This window comes from Pleurodeles waltl, chromosome 11, assembly GCF_031143425.1.
Source record: "Pleurodeles waltl isolate 20211129_DDA chromosome 11, aPleWal1.hap1.20221129, whole genome shotgun sequence".
Classification (NCBI taxonomy): Eukaryota; Metazoa; Chordata; class Amphibia; order Caudata; family Salamandridae; genus Pleurodeles; species Pleurodeles waltl.
The window spans coordinates 691,474,808-691,494,819 of NC_090450.1; the positions used below are offsets into that span (position 1 = coordinate 691,474,808).

General features: G+C 48.1%; 1 protein-coding gene across 3 annotated transcripts in view; it reads left to right on the forward strand.

Moving 5' to 3' along the window:
* The window catches only part of RETSAT (retinol saturase), a 144,469-nt gene that overhangs the window by 57,357 nt on the left and 67,100 nt on the right, over window positions 1–20,012 (forward strand). The window lies entirely within an intron of this gene.

Consider the following 20,012-nt stretch of genomic DNA (forward strand, 5'->3'; position numbering starts at 1 on the left):
CCAACTGATCATTTTATCTCTTGGTGTATACATTCTTGCAGTCGTGAGTTCTATCAGGTAAATCATTTTTATTTAGTGCTTTTAGAAATGAACTGTTAAACAGGTGTTTCATTCAGCCCAGCATTTTACATTGATATGTGACATCTACCAAACGGCAATCAATATCGGGGTTTTTCATAGCGCCGTCCAAAAGGACCCAACCCAGTCGTGTCCCGTCCCTCAGTGCTTGGTTATTCTACCACCACCTGCAGACTCCTATGGTGTCCCCACACCTTGTCCCGTGATCCCCTCCCGTATGTCTAAATGCTTTCCCAATCTTTCACCTGGCCTCACACGTTTCATTGGTTGAGAGTCAGCAACGCCCATTCTCGGAGATCGCTCCGCCCCCTCAGCTCCAGAGGAGCCTGGGGCAACTTCCAGTGAAGTGCAATCTTGTGTTTAGCCAGACTTTTCCTAATGCCGCCATACGTGTCCCCATTTTTCATTTTTTTTCCATTCCTTAATGCTATTTAATAAGCATAGCTTTATCAACCTATCAAGTGGCAGCGCTGTAATCTATGACATTTCTGCAGTGACGAGACACTAAAAAGCCATCGCTGGGCAAGACCAGGTCATGTGTAAAAAGTAGGCTGTGATCTGCCACAGGACACTGATGTCAAGGGGTCGAGTCCCTTTCGTCTGTAGGGTCTGAGGTAGGTCTCATGCAAATAGTTAAAATTAATCTTTTAAAACTGGCATTGAGAGAGATCGTTTTCACTGGCACACAGACTTTTTCCCATTCTCGACCTGTCAGCGCCTTTAAGCTCCCCTCCGCCCACTTGTCGTTTGCTCTGGGAATTGTACCCACGTCCTCTCACAGTGCCTTGTGCAGGAGCCAGTGGAGGCCGCCAGCTTTAGGAGGGAGGGGGCGGCGGGAAGCGCGCGCGCACACACACACACACACACACACACACACACACACACACACACACACACACACTCATTCTTTCACACACAGACACGCACGCACATCAATTAACAACACTCATACCATTCAAACATGCATGCACGTACGCACCAAACATTCATTTTAAAACATCACACACACTCATTCTTTCACACACGCACGCACGCACATCCATTAACCCTCATAACATTCAAACATGCACGCATGCACCAAACATTCATTTTAAAAGATCACACACACATACACACACACACTTACCTTCAGCCTCCAGGTCCCAGGAGGGTTGGGACATCTGCTGAGGGAAGGCAGCAGTCCCAGCCTGGTCAGAGTGGGATGGGATCAGTGAGACTGCTGACCCCACCCCACTCTGTGACAAGGTGTCACTGATTGACACTCGCCCTGGGCGCTTCAGGGCTTAAACCTGAAGCGCCCAGGGCGAGTGTCAATGGGTGACGCTTTTCTCGTCACCAAGGGGAAGGCCTCAAGGCACCTTTGCTGAGCCGAGGAGGTCACGCCCATAGGAGCCCAGCCTCAGCCCAGCAAAGTTCAGCTCAGGCAGCCAGGAGTCTGCGCAAATCGCGCATGTCTCACTCCTGGCTGTCTGAGCTGAAAATGATGAGTGTCTGTCAGGCTGGCCTTTGTTCAGCCTGACAGACACTCTTCATGGGGGCAAAAGGTGGGGGGGGCCCTCCGCCCAAAAGGACGGGCCGCCACTGGCAGGAGTGTGAATGGACCTCCGATATCCCACCAAGTGGCACACACCACATTTTGCTCTGGGGGTTCATCTGGGAATGTTGTCCACACCTGGCATGCCACATGAGCTAATTCTGTGCCAGATGTATGAAGCTCTTTTAACAGACATTTGAGACCGGTAAAATTATTTTTGCCATGGACCTTCCTTATTTTGCGAGTCAGTAACCTATTACTGACTCGCAAATTAGGGGTTGCGACTTGCTAATAGGAAGGAGCGTGCCAAGGGCACCCCTTCCTAATAGCGACATGCAGGACCATGTATGATTTATTTGTGTCCGGTAATGCGGTCTCAAAACAATCGCAGTTACCACAGACTTCAAGTTGGTGGTAGTTGGTAAGGCATTCGCAAATGCGAGAGGGTCCCCAGGGGACCCTTTCCCCATTGCGAATGGAGGTGCAAAGATTTTTTTTTTAGAGCCAGCAGTGGTCTCACAGACTTCTGCCTACTCCTAAAAAATGAAAAGAAAACCTTTTTGTTTTCTTTTGGTAGTGCATCCCGGTTTTCTTAAAGGAAAATGGGGTGCATTACAAAAAACAAAATTTAACAGCAATCACAGTCCTGGTGGTCTGCGGTCCCCAGTAGACCACCATCCCTGTGATTGTAGCGATTCACAGTGGGTTGCAAATTGCAACCTCCCTCATAAATATTGATGAGGCAGGTCCATTTGCAACCCACTGCGAATGGCTAACGGCGTCAAACACACTGTCATACATCACAGTTTGCAATTTACTAATAGCAAATTGCTAAGATTCGCTATTAGGAAATCGCAAAGTGCTTTTTTGGTACATCTGGCCCATAGTGTACTATAGAAAATGACCCTTTCCCACTCCAAACTTTTCTCATGATTGATCAAATGTTATAAATATTTTATTACAATATAGGTTGCCTACTTTCATGCAAACATTGAGTCAGGGACATTTTGTTCCTCAGGGATGCAAAGGGCCACATCCACCTTAGAGTTTCATTTTTTTTCTGTAGGGTCTGGTAACCACTGTATACCAAACATCCACCAAGAGTTTAATAAGATTGGAAAGGTCTTTTGGAACTCCCCTGCCCATGAAAAAGAGGTGCTGTAGGGTGTATCGCCAATGTGTTCGCACCAATAAAGATCACTCCAGGTTGGGATCTGTGTCAATCCAACCTATAGTGAGCTAGAGCTGTGTCACCACATTGTACAAAATAGGTCCAGGAGACCCAGACTTCATTTGCCAGAGGGAGTTTCCGGTTATCCAGCGTTACCCGGCTTCTCTTTCCCGTCCACACCCGATGGTTAAGTATTTGATTTAATTGTCTGCAATGGGATTCAGCAGTACATAAATGCACCAATAGAGGATCACCATTTTAGGTAGTCCGGTCCAGAACTCCATGGAATTCTCCAGTTCCTTCAATAGCGTCCCGACGTTTATCGCATGAGCTGCATTATTGTGCGTTATCCAAACCCCAAGGTACCTAAATCTGCCTCTTTCCCATCTCATTCCCACTTTCCTTGGTGCAGCCACCTCTTCCCGTACCTGCCACCCTAAGGGGAATAAATTACTCTTTGTTTTATTTATATGTAGTCCAGAGATGTCTGCAAACTCACCCAGATCTATCTGCAATATGGGCATCGCCTGAGCTGGTTCATTCAGATATAGCAGAACATCGTCTGCATAGAGGGACACCATATGTACTTGTTCTCCCACTTCAATGACCAGGGCCTCAATCTTTAACGCAGGCGGCATGCAAGCGGTTCCACCACCAGGGAGAGTGGGCGTCCCTGCCTTGTTCTCCCAAAAGGCCACAGCTCCGAGACCATAACCCCCTTATGTGTACCCTGGCCACCGGATCGATGTATAGCAGTTAAACTCATTTGATAGAATTTGGGCCAAACCCCATTTCTTTCAAGGCTGCTCAGCCATATTGCCACCCTACCGTAGCAAAACATGCGCTCCAGGTCAAGCACTGTGAACACTGCTTGAGTCAGAACATCTGACACGGCATGAATCACATGGTTGACCCGCTGTGTGTTATACATTGTGCTTCTTCCAGGAGTCAAACCTGTTCGGTTGGGGTCGATCATGGAGCTGACCACTTTAAGCACCTGGTTTGCCAAGACTTTACAGAGCAAGTTTACATCCACGTTAAGCATAAATTAAGGCCTATAGGAGGCCAGACAAGCCTGGTCATGTCCAGGCTTTGGAATCAGAACCATCACAGCTTCTCCCATCCTAAGGGGCAATACGGCCTTCTCCCTCACTTCCGCGTAGATCTCCATCATGTGTTCCAGAAGCTGAGGTGCCAGCGACTGGTAAACTTCCATTAGTATGTCATCCGCTCCTGGGGACTTCGCCCATGGCAGGGACTCCAGTGCTCTGCGTTGTTCTGCCATTTCAAGCGGCGCCTCTGGTGGTCAGGTGTCAGTCCCGGGAAAGCTGCATCTGTCCAGTACCTGTCCAGCCCAAGGACAGGTACGGCCCCTCCCTTCCCGAAAAACCAGATGGTAAATATTGTGTACAGGCCTAATTTATTTTGGCCTGATCAAGGATGTCCTCTCCATTGCCTCTGGTTTGTCGAACAATGTGCATCTATAGATGCTCCTGCCAGTGCAACAGCACCCACATCCTCTTCGCTTTGTCTCCCTCACTGAACAGTCTCTGTCTAAAGGATGTGTGAACATATTTGTCTAGTCGTCCCCAGTCCTCCTTAACCTGCTGCCAGAACTCAGTCAGCCAGACTAGCTCATCTGGCTCAAGATCTACTCTTGCATCCAGCACTGCCTGTGCTTGCTCCAGGCTGAGCAGCTCTCGTTCTGGTTACTTCTATACTCCGTACATGTTAGCAATGCATTCATCCCTCAAAGTGACTTTATTCACTTCCCATTCTGTTGCCCTGTCTTTTGCGGATTACTTTTTTCTTGAAAGAATCTGGTAGTGAAGACCCCAATATGGGATACAAATCCCACGTCTATCAGCATGTAGCGACCACAACAGGACCCTGGGACTAGGTCCCTCAGGGCAAACGACCACCAAAAGTGGGGAGTGGTCTGAAAGGTATCAGTTCAGATATAACGAAAGTCTAAACATCCCTGTGTCTTCTCAGTGCCCTGGTACATGATCCAGCCTACTATGTCCCCCCAGGTACTTGTGAGTAGTATGAGTAGGATTTCTCCCCTGACTGATGATGGCACCGCAGATCCAGCAACTGGAGGTCCTCTATTCCTCGTTTCAGGGTAACTTCGGGATCAGTCAGTGGGGATGGGTGACTATCCAGTCACCAGTCTAGCACACAATTAAAGTCTCCTGCCCAAATTACCTTTTGTGTTTGTATGGAGCAATAAGCGTATAAGGTCTGGGAAGAATGTCTTATCTATGTTGGGGACATATATATTGACTAAACATGCTTTGTATTCATCTAGGAGGTACTGGCCCACTGGGTCTGCAATTACTGTCTTCTCAGTGAAGGGAATCCCAGCTGTGACCCATGTCAGGACACCCCTAATGTAACAAGAGTGGATTGCCGCGTACAACGCGCCCTTCCATTTTTTTACAGATCTTTTTACAGATCTTGGGGATTGCTCCTCTTAGCAGGTGCCCCTCTTGCATCATGGCTATTTGTACACTGTGGCACTTAAAGTATAAATGCACTCTATAACACTTGGGACAGCTGCTCAGTCCTCTGACATTCCTTGTCAGTAGTGTGTTTTTTATGTCTGCTCAAGGCAAAGTGTCTGCACCACCCATGCTTCAGCACTGAGATGATGTCCCATCTCTCCTGTCTGTTCTGGTCACAATGTGTAACTTCTCCCCAACATTTCCCACCCCACGTCCCCAGAAAGCTACAGCATCCTCTCCCTTCTCAACCTTCCCAATGAGCAAACCCATGTTTCACTCCAACTGATGGTTCTCCCAGGTGTGTCACTAGCACTCCCTGGATGCAGGAGAGCTATGTACATTCTACCCCAACAGCAAACAGTAACGATAACGGCGGTGATCTATCAGGTGATCTATCAGCCCCACTAGAGTTAAAACACAAGGTAACAACATATATCATAGAAAGAAAAACTTTTTTTTTCTGTGGGCCGAGACCAAACCCACAGCATTTCCACAGGGACCGTCCAATGTGTCTGGTCAGCCAGACAGCCCTTGCCTTTCTGGCACGTAATGCATGTAATCCGTCTCCCAGGAGGGGAGGCGTCTGGGGGGTTGTCTGTCACCAACAGAGGTGAGCACTCTGCCCCAGTGATTCTAAGTGGGTGGCCCTCCACCTAATGGAATCGAAACACTGTTGTGCGCAGTCCAAAGGCATAGTATTTTACAATCTATGTGGGTACCCCCAGATTTTCACTTTGATGATAGTAGGGCACAGTTATCATGGCCTTTAGTTTACATCCAGTGTTGTGCGGTCACTTCCATTGTCCGAGCAGTTCACATCTCAGTTTGTTGTGTCGCTCCCCCACAGGAAGCTACTAGGCACCCAGGGAGGGGCCCGGAGTCTTCAGATGAGAAGTCTCTGGCTCTCATCATTGTTCCATTCCCTCCATTCGTAGTCTGCCAGGGCTGTTAGGTAAGGCCACAGATGTCTCTGCCAGGTCTTTCTCCATCTGCCTACCTTGCTGCATGAAGATTCTGAAGTCTGTGAGATTGGTGGCTCCTGCCCGGTACCTTCTCTCTAGCCACGCCTACCCGCCCATCCTCAGGGCTGTCGATAAAGCATCTTTTTTCATTTAGCAGCACTTACAATTGGGCAGGGAAAAGCAACCTGTAGTGTAGACCCATGATTTGGAGTTTGTTTCATCTCCATGTGTGACCTCCTCTGACATTGGACCTTCTGGGTAAATCGTAATCGTCTGGTCTTCAACTCGCTCCTGTAAGGCCAGCCGGGCTGCCCTAAGGATACTGTCCCTGTCTTTATAGTTCTGGATGCAGGTGATCAAGGCCGTCGGTGGGGCTCCGGAGGATGCAATGGCGCCTGCACTCTGTCTGCTATCTCCACTGCAAACTGGGCCAATAAGTCCAGTGGATTCAGCTCCCACCTATTCTAATTCTCCAGGAAGAGTTCAGCGTTATTAACTTCTGCTTGTTTTTGGAACACCAGGAATCGGAAGCTGTTCCGCTGTGAGCAATTTTCTGAATCCTCTGCATGGTCTTCCAACTCCGCGCCTGCCGTCGTGATGCTCATGATCTGACCCTTCAGAGTCTTTGCCTCAGTTTGGATTGGAGCTCTGTGACTGTGCCCTAAATGGTCTGGACCTGGTCTACCACTTTCTGCAGATCTGTATGCAGCCAAGTTGAAATCTATTGACACTGTTTACATTTTTCCCTCCAGGGCTTTGCTGCTGGCCTGGAAGGCTAGAAGGAGCTCTGCTACAGTGGGCTCCTCTGGCTGGTGAGTGGGCTGTTGTTCCTTCTGCAATTCAATTTGTATTGTATATCTTTGCAGGAGTTCCTGAGGCATGGTATATTGTGTGATAGTGTTTCCTTGCACTCCTCTAGGCCCTTTGTCCTTCACCATGGCGACCGACTCCTCCTATTCTTTTTTCATGGCTCCTGAGCTCACCCGCCGGTCTGCAGGGTGGGCCAGTAGTACATTAAATTCTCCAGAGTCACACGTGACATGCACCGCCACAGTCTCATTTAAGTGGGTTTTCGTCTCTGGGGGTGTTTGGCTTGCTCCAGCAGGTAAGTCCCTTACACCAAAATCGGGCCTTAAAAGCCCTCTTTAGGAGGTTGCCAAGGGCTTAGCAAACTTCAGGGAGTCCCCCACTCTGCGGGCCCAGTCATTACCCAAAGCTTCACCAGGTGGGCTGCACTGGCCCCTGCCACTTCCCTGGGCCTGTGAGCCTGTATTCTTTCAGCTTCAGCCACCCAGACACCTACAAAACCACCTGCAGCGGAATCTCAAACTCTGCAACCGGGGGTTGTTGGCTTTCAGCAGTGTCTCTAGGCAAGTTGGTGGGGTCTTTCTGGTTCTCCAATGTTGACCTCCGTTCAAGGCCAAACCGTGGGTAGGGCTGAGTTCGTACTCACCTGGGCCACGCTCCATCTTCTGCGTGTAAGCAGCTCACCCTGGCTCACAGTCATGTAGTGGTGGGGGGTGGTAGGGACGCAGGGCAGTGCAGATTTGTTCATCTCGCCTCAGCGCCATCAGGCTTGCCTGGGTCTCAGTCAACCACACCGCCATCAGTCTAGGCTTTCCCAGCTCTGCGGCCATGGAACCCATTGTTGACGTTCCTGTTTGTGGCTGCCACAGGATAGAGGCCGGCTTTGCTGCACCAGGCCCGGTGTGGTCACCACTTACCCCCAGCCTTAAACACACAGTCAGCAGCTTACCAGGAGAGTTGCCCGTGGTGTTTCACTGCCAGCACTGCCAGAAGTCGTTGGTGTGGGTCTCAGACTCCACAGGATGCCAATGGATTTCATTGGAGGCTGTCGGAGCTTTCACACTCTACGACCGATCACCCATCGTTCCAGGCCATTCCCCCCCCCCCCCACCCCCTCCCTAGTTCCATAAGGTAACATCAGATATAGTTGTCCTATAGTCGCTGAAGGGTGCCCATTTGTCCCTCGGTCTAACACTTTGAAGCTGCAAGGTGGCATGAGTCTCAGCAGTTTCAATACATAAAATAACATCCTTGAGCCAGTCTCGCACCTTTGGGACAGGGTATCTTATTCCTTCCTTCCCCACTCTGTTTGGCTAGCAGCAATAACCAGGCCACTAATAGTCTGGAGGGACGTGACATGTCTGCAACATATTTTAGCAACTAGTGTGTAAAGGCGATGTTGTTAATTATTTGTCCAAGGTGGCCAGAAGTCATTAAGTGTATAAAGTCGGCTGGCTCTACAGATCACTTAATGCAGCATGGGGTCTCAATACTGTGTAATAGCTAGGGTGAATTATATAGCATACTCGGGAAATAGACATGAAAGAGCTTATTTTTGTAATTAATGAACAGAAGTCGTGTCTGCTTACAGCAGATCCTCCAAACCTTAGCCGCCCTTAGTGTGGCTTCCCATTGTGTTTTGGCCTGATGGTAAGGTGGGGGCAGGTACTCCATGACCAATTTAGATAATTTCGGGATCTAGCTTCTGGTGTTTGGAGATGGAAACATCTGCGCCATCAGGGAGATGTCTGCAAGTTCACGAGGGAATGAATCCCAGTATGATATAGCTGCCTAAGGTAATCTTTAATATGCAAATGCATCTAACAGGTTGCCATCTCTAAAACCACTGAACTGCTTGAGAGTAAGATAGAAGACTTCAGGCAAGAGCTGGCCAGGCTTCAGCAAGACCAGGCAGGCAAATGTGTGCTGCACTGACCAGTCGGGTGACGGCAGCTGGCTTAATTCTCAACAATGGGCATTTCCAGGGAATAAACGGATGTCTTGCCAGCGTTCCTGGCGACCAACCATATGGCTCAGTGTGTACCTTACTGTGTCTACTTGCCTGGCCTAGGCAGCTTAGTGGCCAGTACGCAATGTCCCTGACTCTCTCCGATCTCTCCCTATGGGCAAACAAGTCCAGTAGATCGCAAAGTGCAACTGCACAGTTATTGTTTTATCTAAATCGGGCACTGCAAAGCTGCCCAACTCATATGGCAGTATACATTTTTCCCAGTGCAATCCAGGTTTCTTATCACCCCATACAAGTCTAGTGAGTGGAGTGCACAGCTTTCAGACATAAGCTTAGTGGGTGGTAGCGCAATTCGGCAATCCATGGGCAGGGGCACCTGAATCTACCGTTCATCTTGAGCGGCCAGTTTATCAGTCACCAGTGAATAGTTGTCTCTAAGGTTCATCTCCTGGTTTCTATTCACAAGGAAACCGAAGTAGAAAACTGAATCCTTCTTCCGGGCCAACAGGTATTCAAGCATAGGGTTATCAGTATCATCAGTAAGAGGGAATATCTCTCACTTGCTCTAGTTAATTTGAGTTCCAGAGAAGCCCTGAAGAGAACAATGCTAGGTCCAAGATTCTCTCTCTTTTTTCATATGGTTTTAACAAGCCACAAGATATCATCAGTGTATAATGATAGTAAAAATGTATGTGTGGGGAATGCAATGTGTTTCTCTCTGTGTTTTTCCAAAGTTAAGAGGAGGGTGACTCTGTGGCAATGCCAAAAAATAGTTGACAAGGTGAACACCCCTATCTATCCTAATGTGGCAGAAGTGCAAGAATTAATGTGTATTCTTGCAGTGGCATCCGCGTATAGGAGCCGAACCAGCCGAAGGAAATAGTTGCCAATTGCCATTTTACGAATCACTGTTAGAAGGAAGGGCCACTCAAGTGACTCAAATGCCTTTTTGACATCCAGAAACACTGAGGCATCCTGGATCTCAGGAAAGAACTCGATTGATTAGCTCAGAGAGCATATGTGGATTATTAGTCATGGCCCTACGCGGTATAAAACCTGCCTTATTAGGCAAAATCGGCTTACTCAGCAATGGATTCACCTTGTTGGCTAGAACGCAGGCCAGAATTATGTTAGCTAATTTCAGTTGGGACAAGTGTCTTTACGAGCAAGTGTATTTGGGGCCTTTGTCGGGCTCCAGGATAAAAGAAATTAAGGCTTCACTTGTGGTAGGGGGAAATATACCAGTATTAAAGTACTGCTGGCTTCTCAGTTACAATTCGAATAGATGAGGAGCCAGGCTATCATTGAGCTCTTTAAAGAATATGGACATTAAGCCGTCAGATCCAGGGTCTCTACCACTGGCCAAGCAACTTTAATCTCAGATAACAATAATGGCTCAAGCATGTAGTCGCGCATTCCACCCTCAACCCAGGCCAATGCAGTGACCTCTAGATAAATCTAAGAAGTATGGCGTTGCTTGGACAATTTTGTATAATAATTCAGGAAGTATTGCAGACAATTCCTATTACCAGATACAACTTCACCTAAGCCTGAGTGTACTGATTGCACAGTGGTCCACGCCTGGGCCTTCCTTATGTTGAAATGCATAAGTAATGATTTCTCATGTTGGTGCGGCATGAGTTTGTAAATTATATGGCCTTTGTGGGTTTTGCTTGCGTGAGAGTTCAGGTGTGAGTGTAAGATCATATATGCCCTCTCTTCTACTATTGTGAGCATCTGCGAAGAATGTGTTATACCGGTGGTACAGCATTGCATTGCTTCTGCAACTTAATGACTTTGGTGTCATGCTTTTCCTGAGTGAGGGTGTGGAAGGCCTGTGAAATATTCTAGTGGAGTCGCAAAAAATATATATGTGTGTTGGAGTTGGGGGGTGCTGGAACACCTGACGTTTAGTTGGCTTTGCTTTTTTCTAGTTATAATTAACATCAGGTTGACACATTAGATAAACTGTATTAATGCCATATCATGTTCTGGTACATTGTATAGACGTTTACATTTAGTTAATGCATTATTTTATAGTTTAGTATATTATAATACACAATATTTAAGTGTTACGTTCTACATTTTGTGAGGATGTAATAGTGTGATAATGTGTAGGTAAGTTGGTAAAAAAACAGCTTTTCTCCTTCTATGATACAATGAAGTCAGTCAGGGGCTATGCCTGAAATAATATACTATTTATTTTTTTTACTTTATTTATCGTTTTATCAATAAACAACAGTTAACATGGCACTTTTTGCAAGATCCACCCCCTCTCACCGAAGGGAGAAATAATCTCTCAGGTAGAAATAGACAACGTATAAAGCCTCATGTTTATGAGCCTGCACACAACAGTAGTATGTAAGGTTGTGTTATGGGGGGGCTGTCAGATGTGCATCACAGTTCTGCCACAGTGCGTATCCATTTCAGTCGCTGTTCCCGATCTTGTATTGTGTGAAGTCGTTCCCATACCATCGTCTCCCCATCTCCACCCCTTAGCACAGTCAATGCGCGTCTTGTGTAGTGAGGTAGTCTTTCAGTGGTTGCCAAATATTTTGGGGACGTGAGGTTGGAGGGAAGCGTATCATTCATTGTTTGTGTCCCGGTAAATGAGGCTATGCATCCATGCCTCTGCTGTGGGTGTGGGTTGTGAGCCCCAGTGTATGGCTACCTCTCGCTTAGTAATTTCCATGCTGTATATTGTCTAACTGACTTAGGAACGGTACTCACGTAACCCAGCAAAGCTGGGTGGGGGGGTCATGGTCTAATACCATATCCACCATAAGAGACAGACATGTAAATACTTCCCTCCAGTACTGGGAGACAGTAGGACATGTCCACAACATATGTATAAAATCTGCCATCAGGGTCTGACATCGAGGCCATTTATGTGAGCGAGAGGTGTCTATTTTGGAAATAGAAGCTGGTGTGACATACAGGCACCTGAGGAATTTGTAGTGTATTAGGTGGTGGCGGTTGTTCATGGATAATCTGCGTGTTTGGATGCAACAGTCCTTCCACATCTTATCTATTATGGAATGCCCCAGGTCTGTCTTCCAGTGTCAGCGAAGCACAGCGTCATATGTGGGTAGCAGGGTTAAGCATGCTCTATAAAACCTGGAGATCATCCTAGCGCCCTCCATTTCTGTAATGAGCATCGTGAGCGTTGTGCAATCGTTCGGTGCAAGCTGTTATATTGTGATCAGGGCATGCAACGTCCTCTGTACTCTATGCAATACAAAATGGTCGATAAGAGTTGCTGCAGAGAAACGCAGGTATCCTGTTCTGGAAAATATGTGCCTATCAGGAAACAGGTCTCCCATAGTGTGAAGGGACAGGTCTGTAAGTGTGCGCTTAACTAGCTGTTCGCAGGCCAACGGGAGCAATGGATTGTCAGCTATCGGCAATGCGGGAGAATACAGCGTCCCACCAGCCAACATACGGGCTAGTCTCCACCAAGCCCAGCATGTGGTGGAGAGTGTGTGTACACATCCGAATGGTCCAAGGCATGGCCCCTCAGAAAAAGCGTATGCAATGTGGCGGGGTAGTTCAAGTCTCTTTCGAGCACGGTGTATTGTATACGTGCATATGGGTGGTACCAATGATATGCAAAACTACACTTGCCACCAGGTAGTACAGATGAAAATGGGGAAGGGCATAACCCACTCTCCCGTAGGGAAGTGCAAGTACCTCCCATTGCACTCTTGCACTACTGTCCACCCAAATCAGGCGGGTCAGTAACCTGCACAATTCTCTGAAAAAGGAATTAGTTAGGGAGATGGGGATATTCATAAAGAGATTTAAGAATTTAGGGAGAACTACCATTTTAATAATGGCAATGTGACCTGCCAGGGAGATCAGCAGTCTCACCCAGTGTTCTATTTGAGTTTCTAGCCTCTCCATCGCTGGCCCATAGTTGAGGTGCACAATTTGATCTTTATCATGATGGAAGTATATGCCCAAATACTTGACTGTATCTGTGCACCATTTTAATGGGTACTGAGTAGTCACTTGAGTTGTAGCGGCAGTCAGAGGAAATAATTTGGTTTTGGACCAGTTGATTTGAAGTCCTGAAAATGCTCCAAAACGGAAAATCTCCTGTAATAATTGTTCTAACTATCTGTCCGGTTGACGGATAAATAGTAATACATCATGCGTGTACAATGATAGTAACAGTGGACCAGTGTTAAACTGCAGTCCTCTGTGGAGCTTTTTTTTTTTTTTTTTGTAGCTGTCGCACCAATGCGATTTTAAAAAGCAAGGAAGAAAGAATGTGCCGCTCACCCTGATACGTACGGTTGGATTTATGTAAAGTAGCTGGAAAAGAGCAGTAAATCCCAGGGGAAATCCCAGTTTGCAGCATGTGGCAAATAAAAAAAGGCCACTACAGGTGACCGAACGCTTTTTCAGCATCAATAAAGGTGAATGTTGCAGGTGTAGAGGAGTCTGTCAATTTCAGTACTGTGAATATCGTATGCAAGTTGATATTAGTAGATCTGTGGGTGACGAATCCTGAATGTATTGAGGAGATGATGCAATCCATCAATTGGGATAGGCATATTGCTAAAACATTTGCAAGTATCTTATCCAAATCTAACAATGATAATGGACAATACTATCCACAATAATGGGGGTCTTTTCTGGGCTTAGGTAAGAGAGTAATGATCGCTTCTCGGATAGTTGGAAGCAGTGTACCTTTGGTGAGAGCCTAATTATATACTTCTAAAAGTTGATGGGCAAGAATCTCCTTATAGGCCTTAAAAAAAACTCCCTGGTAAAGCCATCTAGTCCGGGCGCTTTGGAGCCATTTAAAGTTTCTATGGCTATTATTATTTTTTCAGATGTGAAGGGCTCACCTAGGTATCTTTATTCTGCTTCTGTACGCCACACCATGGCTACCTCCTCAAGGTAGTCAGTCAATGCCGAGGTACGGCCACCCTACAACATGGCGAAATAGGAAAGAAATGTTGATTGTACCTCTTCAGTGCCTAACCTATGTGATCCTTGATCGGTGTACAGTTCTGGGATATAGGTCTCAGAGTGTGGTGGTCGCAACAGGTGTGCCACTGCCTGCCCAGGATGCTCACCCTCACCTTAGTGGCACACAGTAACACATCTCCCCAGAAAGAGGACCTCTCAATTTGCCAACTCTCGAAATTCCTCCACAATGGCTGCACTAGCCTTCATCCCAGGGTCGCCACTCGCACAAGTACCCACCCTGTGTAGGTCATGGAGAGCAGTCTCCACTGATCGCAAGACTGATGCGTATCGACTTGAGAACACCAGCAGACTGTATGATGAATATGCCCCTGGCATAGGCCTTAAATGCCTCCCAAGGGGAGGCATATGTGAATACTGACCCTGTATTTAATTCAAAGTATTCCTTTATGGCCTTTTGTAGGCCCGCACATAACAAAGCATCTTGAAGTGCCAGAGAGGGAAAGTGCCAACAGCGTTTCCTCATACCTGGGTGTGGAATACCACATGTCCTCACCACTAGTGAATGATCAGCGAGTGTACGTGGTAAATGACTGACAGAGGTCAGCTATGCTGCGGCTGAATGATTTAGAAGCCAGAAGTCAATTTGTGTCCATGTATTATGTGGAGCTGAAAAATGTGTGAATGCTAAAGCTGATTGAGGTTGCACGAGCCATGGGTCTTGTAGCTGGTGGGCCTCACACTTGTGCCTTAGGACGCACAGTGGATTGGGGGTCCATTATCATGTTTAAGTCCCCACCCATAATTATGGTATCTGCGCCTGTGCGATCTAGTTTGGGCATCAGGACATTAAAAAAAATCTGGATCACCTATGTTTGGGGCATAGAGGTTAGCTAATAATACTTTTATGCTCCCTCGACCTGTACATATCTACCACCGATGTCAGCTGTAGTGGAGATATGGTGAAAGAGGATTTTCTTATGGATTACTATGTAGACCTCACGTGAATACCCACTGGGATGCAAAAGAATGTGTAGAGCCTGGGCCTAGATGTGTCTCCTGAAGGAATGTGATCATGGCTTTGTGTCAAGTTATCTACTGCACTAACTGCTTACCCTTATGGGGGTTACTTAAGCCCCCAATATTCCAAGACATAAAGGTTAGAGGCAATTTGGACATAGATCCGTTCATGTCAACTGTAATGGGGCCATCTAGAGCGGATGAGAAAGTCAAACGGAGGTGAAACTATACATCCAATCGACCCCCACTCCCTTAGCATAAACAAGCCGGGTAAAATCCCCCAAAAACATACCCAAAAAACCCCCAGCGATTAACATGGTCTCAAACGGGTGAGAGGGTGTAGGAGGCTGGCCTGGCTTGTAGTGGGTACCAAGGGGTACTTACACTTTGTACCAGGTCCAGTTATCCCTTATTAGTGTAGAAGAGGTGTCTAGCAGCTTAGGCTGATAGAAAAGGTAGCTTAGCAGAGCAGCTTAGGCTGAACTAGGAGACATGCAAAGCTCCTACTATACCACTGGTGTCATATGCACAATATCATAAGAAAACACAATACACAGATATACTAAAAATAAAGGTACTTTATTTTTATGACAATATGCCAAAAGTATCTCAGTGAGTACCCTCAGTATGAGGATGACAAATATACACAAGATATATGTACACAATACCAAAAATATGCAGTAATAGCAAAAGGAAGTAATGCAAGCAGTGTAAAGTTACATTAGATTGCAATAGGAGGACATAGGTATAGGGGCAACACAAACCATATGCTCCAAAAGTGGAATGCGTATAACGTATGGACCCCAAACCTATGTGAACTTGTAGAGGGTCGCTGGGACTGTAAGAAAACAGTGAGGGTTAGAAAAATAGCCCACCCCAAGACCCTGAAAAGTAGGTGTAAAGTGCACCTATATTCCCCAGAGAGCACAGAAGTCGTGATAGGGGAATTCTGCAAGGAAGAACAACACCAGCAATGTAACCAAAGTGGATTTCCGGACGAGAGTACCTGTGGAACAAGGGGACCAAGTCCAAGAGTCGCGACAAAGTCGAGAGTGGGCAGATGCCCAGGAAATGCCAGCTGAGGATGCAAAGAAGCTGCCACCGGATGGTAGAAGCTGTGGATTCTGCAAGAACGAAGAGGGGTAGAAACTTCCCCTTTGGAGGATGGATGTCCCACGTCGTGTAGAAGCTTGCAGAGGTGTTCCAACGCAGAAAGACCGCAAACAAGTCTTGCTAGCTGCAAGGGTCACAGTTAGGGTTTTTGGATGCTGCTGTGGCCCAGGAGGGACCAGGATGTCGCCAATTGCGTGAGGAGACAGAGGGTGCGCCCAGCAAGATAGGGAGCCCTCACAGAAGCAGGCAGCACCCTCAGAAGTGCCGGAACAGGCACTACGAAGAAGAGTGAACCGGAGCTCACCCGAAGTCACAAAAGGAGATCCCACAATGCCGGAGGACAACTCAGAAGGTTGTGCACTGCAGGTTAGAGTGTCGGGGACCCAGGCTTGACTGTGCAAAAAGGAAATCCTGGAAGAGTGCACAGGAGCCGGAGCAGCTGCAAATCACGCGGTACCCAGCAATGCAGTCTAGCGTGGGGATGCAAGGACTTACCTCCACCAAACTTGGACTGAAGAGTCACTGGACTGTGGGAGTCACTTGGACAGAGTGGCTGAGTTCCAGGGACCACGCTCGTCGTGCTGAGAGGGGACCCAGAGGACCGGTGATGCAGTCTTTTGTTGCCTGCGGTTGCAGGGGGAAGATTCCGTCGACCCACGGGAGATTTCTTCTGAGCTTCTAGTGCAGAGAGGAGGCAGACTACCCCCACAGCATGCACCACCAGGAAAACAGTTGAGAAGGCGGCAGGATCAGTGATACAAGGTTGCAGTAGTCGTCTTTGCTACTTTGTTGCGGTTTTGCAGGAGTCCTGAGCAGTCAGCGGTCGATTCCGTGGCAGAAGGTGAAGAGAGAGATGCAGAGGAACTCTGATGAGCTCTTGCATTCGTTATCTAAAGAATTCCCCAAAGCAGAGACCCTAAATAGCCAGAAAAGGAGGTTTGGCTACTTGGGAAGGAGGATAGGCTAGCAACACAGGTAAGAGCCTATCAGGAGGAGTCTCTGAAGTCACCTGCTGGCACTGGCCACTCAGAGCAGTCCAGTGTGCCAGCAGCACCTCTGTTTCGAAGATGGCAGAGGTCTGGAGCACACTGGAGGAGCTCTGGGCACCTCCCAGGGGAGGTGCAGGTCAAGGGAGTGGTCACTCCCCTTTCCTTTGTCCAGTTTCGTGCCAGAGCAGGGCTGGGGGATCCCTGAACCTGTGCAGACTGACTTATGCAGAGATGGGCACCATCTGTGCCCATCAAAGCATTTCCAGAGGCTGGGGGAGGCTACTCCTCCCCAGCCCTGACACCTTTTTCCAAAGGGAGAGGGTGTAACACCCTCTCTCTAAGGAAGTCCTTTGTTCTGCCTTCCTGGGCCAAGCCTGGCTGGACCCCAGGAGGGCAGAAACCTGTCTGAGGGGTTGGCAGCAGCAGCTGCAGTGAAACCCCGGGAAAGGTAGTTTGGCAGTACCCGGGTCTGTGCTAGAGACCCGGGGGATCATGTTACATGGCCATGTTCGGAGTTACCATTGTGACGCTATACATAGGTAGTGACCTATGTATAGTGCACGCGTGTAATGGTGTCCCCGCACTCACAAAGTTTGGGGAATTTGCCCTGAACGATGTGGGGGCATCCTGGCTAGTGCCAGGGTGCCCACACACTAAGTAACTTTGCACCCAACCTTCACCAGGTGAAGGTTACACATATAGGTGACTTATAAGTTACTTATGTGCAGTGTAAAATGGCTGTGAAATAATGTGGGCATTATTTCACTCAGACTGCAGTGGCAGGCCTGTGTAAGAATTGTCAGAGCTCCCTATGGGTGGCAAAATAAATGCTGCAGCCCATAGGGATCTCCTGGAATCCCAATACCCTGGGTACCTCAGTACCATATACTAGGGAATTATAAGGGTGTTCCAGTATGCCAATGTGCATTGGTGAAATTGGTCACTAGCCTGTTAGTGACAATTTGGAAAGCAGAGAGAGCATAACCACGGAGGTTCTGGTTAGCAGAGCCTCAGTGAGACAGTTAGGCATCACACAGAAAACACATACATATAGGCCACAAACTTATGAGCACTGGGGTCCTGACTAGCAGGGTCCCAGTGACACATAACAAACATACTGAAAACATAGGGTTTTCACTATGAGCACTGGGCCCTGGCTAGCAGGATCCCAGTGAGACAGTGAAAACACCCTGACATATACTCACAAACAGGCCAAAAGTGGGGGTAACAAGGCTAGAAAGAGGCTACTTTCTCACAGAGGGGAGCAATGCTTTGGCTGTGAGTGCCACATTGATACATTTTAGTATGCATTATGAAAAAGAGGAGTGAATAACTTAAAAGGAGAGGATAATGGAACCGCAGAGATAGATATCATTGTCTGCAGGTAGGGCCATATATGAGTATCAATAGGTCATGCAATCTGACTCCTGCCGGAACAATTCCAGACTGCCAGGTGGGTGCATGTCCAGCACAGAGTGTCCAGGGAAGGACTGCTGACCGCGACCCAGCCCTATTGTAGTTCTTGCAGTTCGGTGCCTCTTTAGGTGTGTCAAAAATATGGGTTCTGCCATCTGCATCAACCCCAAGTCTGGCCGGATATAACATGCAGTAGCGCAGCCCCAGCCTACGCAGCACCACATTGGCAACCACGAAATTGCGGCGGGCCTCCTGTACTGCCATAGTGAAGTGTGAAAACAGGGAGATCTTCATCCCCCCGGTATGTCAGCGGGCCCTTCTCTCGTGCCAATCGTCGCACCACATAGCGATCTCTAAAGTTTAGAACTCTTGCAACGATCGGGTGAGGCGACGCTCCGGGGGCAGGGCTAGGGCCGAGGGATCTATGTGCGTGTTCCATAACAAATGTTCTCCCAGCCCAGAAGCTCACCCAACGGCTTCTCCACAAAGGTTTCCAGCTTACCAATATCTGTGGACTCGGCAACCCCAATAAGGCTGAGGTTGTTCCTGCAGCCCCGTGCCTCCAAGTCTTCATTTTTTATGGCAACCGCACATAGCCTGGTCTCCAATCTCTCCAGGCGCTTGTGTGGGTATCTTCCATTACTGATATTCTGTCCTCTGTGCCCCGCAATCTGACACTACAGGCACTCCCCCTTCAATCCAGCCGAGCAGCCAATGTATCAAACCTCACGTCTATAACTTGAAATCCTGAGCGCAGTTCTCACAAAATTGGATTGAGGTCTTTATGGTGTTATAACACAGGGCCTTCCGCTGCACAAAGGTGGCACTGGAATCTGAGGGGGGGGGAGGCTTGTTAAATGGGAGCTTATGCTTTTTAGGGTCACTGCGGACTATAACTATAACCCGGGGGGCCTGTGGTAAATGAACAACGCTATTTCCGCAAGCAGAAGGGGGGTGGGAGGAGGAATGCGTTGCGCTGTAAAAGTTTAAGCAGCCCAGTACATCAAGCTGACCTTGTATCAGCCAAAAACCCTCATCTACTGCAGCAGTGAGCACCACCGTAGTCCGTGCCCGACGAGCTTCACAGGCCCCTAAAGTATCGACTTCAGTCACCCTGCCATGTGTCACCACTTGCGATCAGGCTGGCAGTATGTTTGGTGTAGTAACAGGGCAAGGTCGGGACGATGCAATTCAGTTTAAATTAGGTGTATAGAGGCGTTCTGATCCGATGCCTCTAGCCTCCAGGAGTACACTTACAGCTCCACCAGCCGCACCCGCCACGGGGCAGTGCGGTCAGGTCAGTGCTCAGTTTCAGTGCGACATAACGCCGAGTTGCGCCCAGGGCCAGTGTGCCCCGATGGCTCCTTCACCTATTCAGCTAGTGTGTCCCCAGTCCCAAGACAGCAAAAGTGCGAAGGGGGCAGCAGGCCACCCCACGCACCCCTCTGGCCTCGAGCTTCAGGCTGTCCTGCAGCCCCTGTTGATTAAGGGCCCCTGAGGCCCAGGCC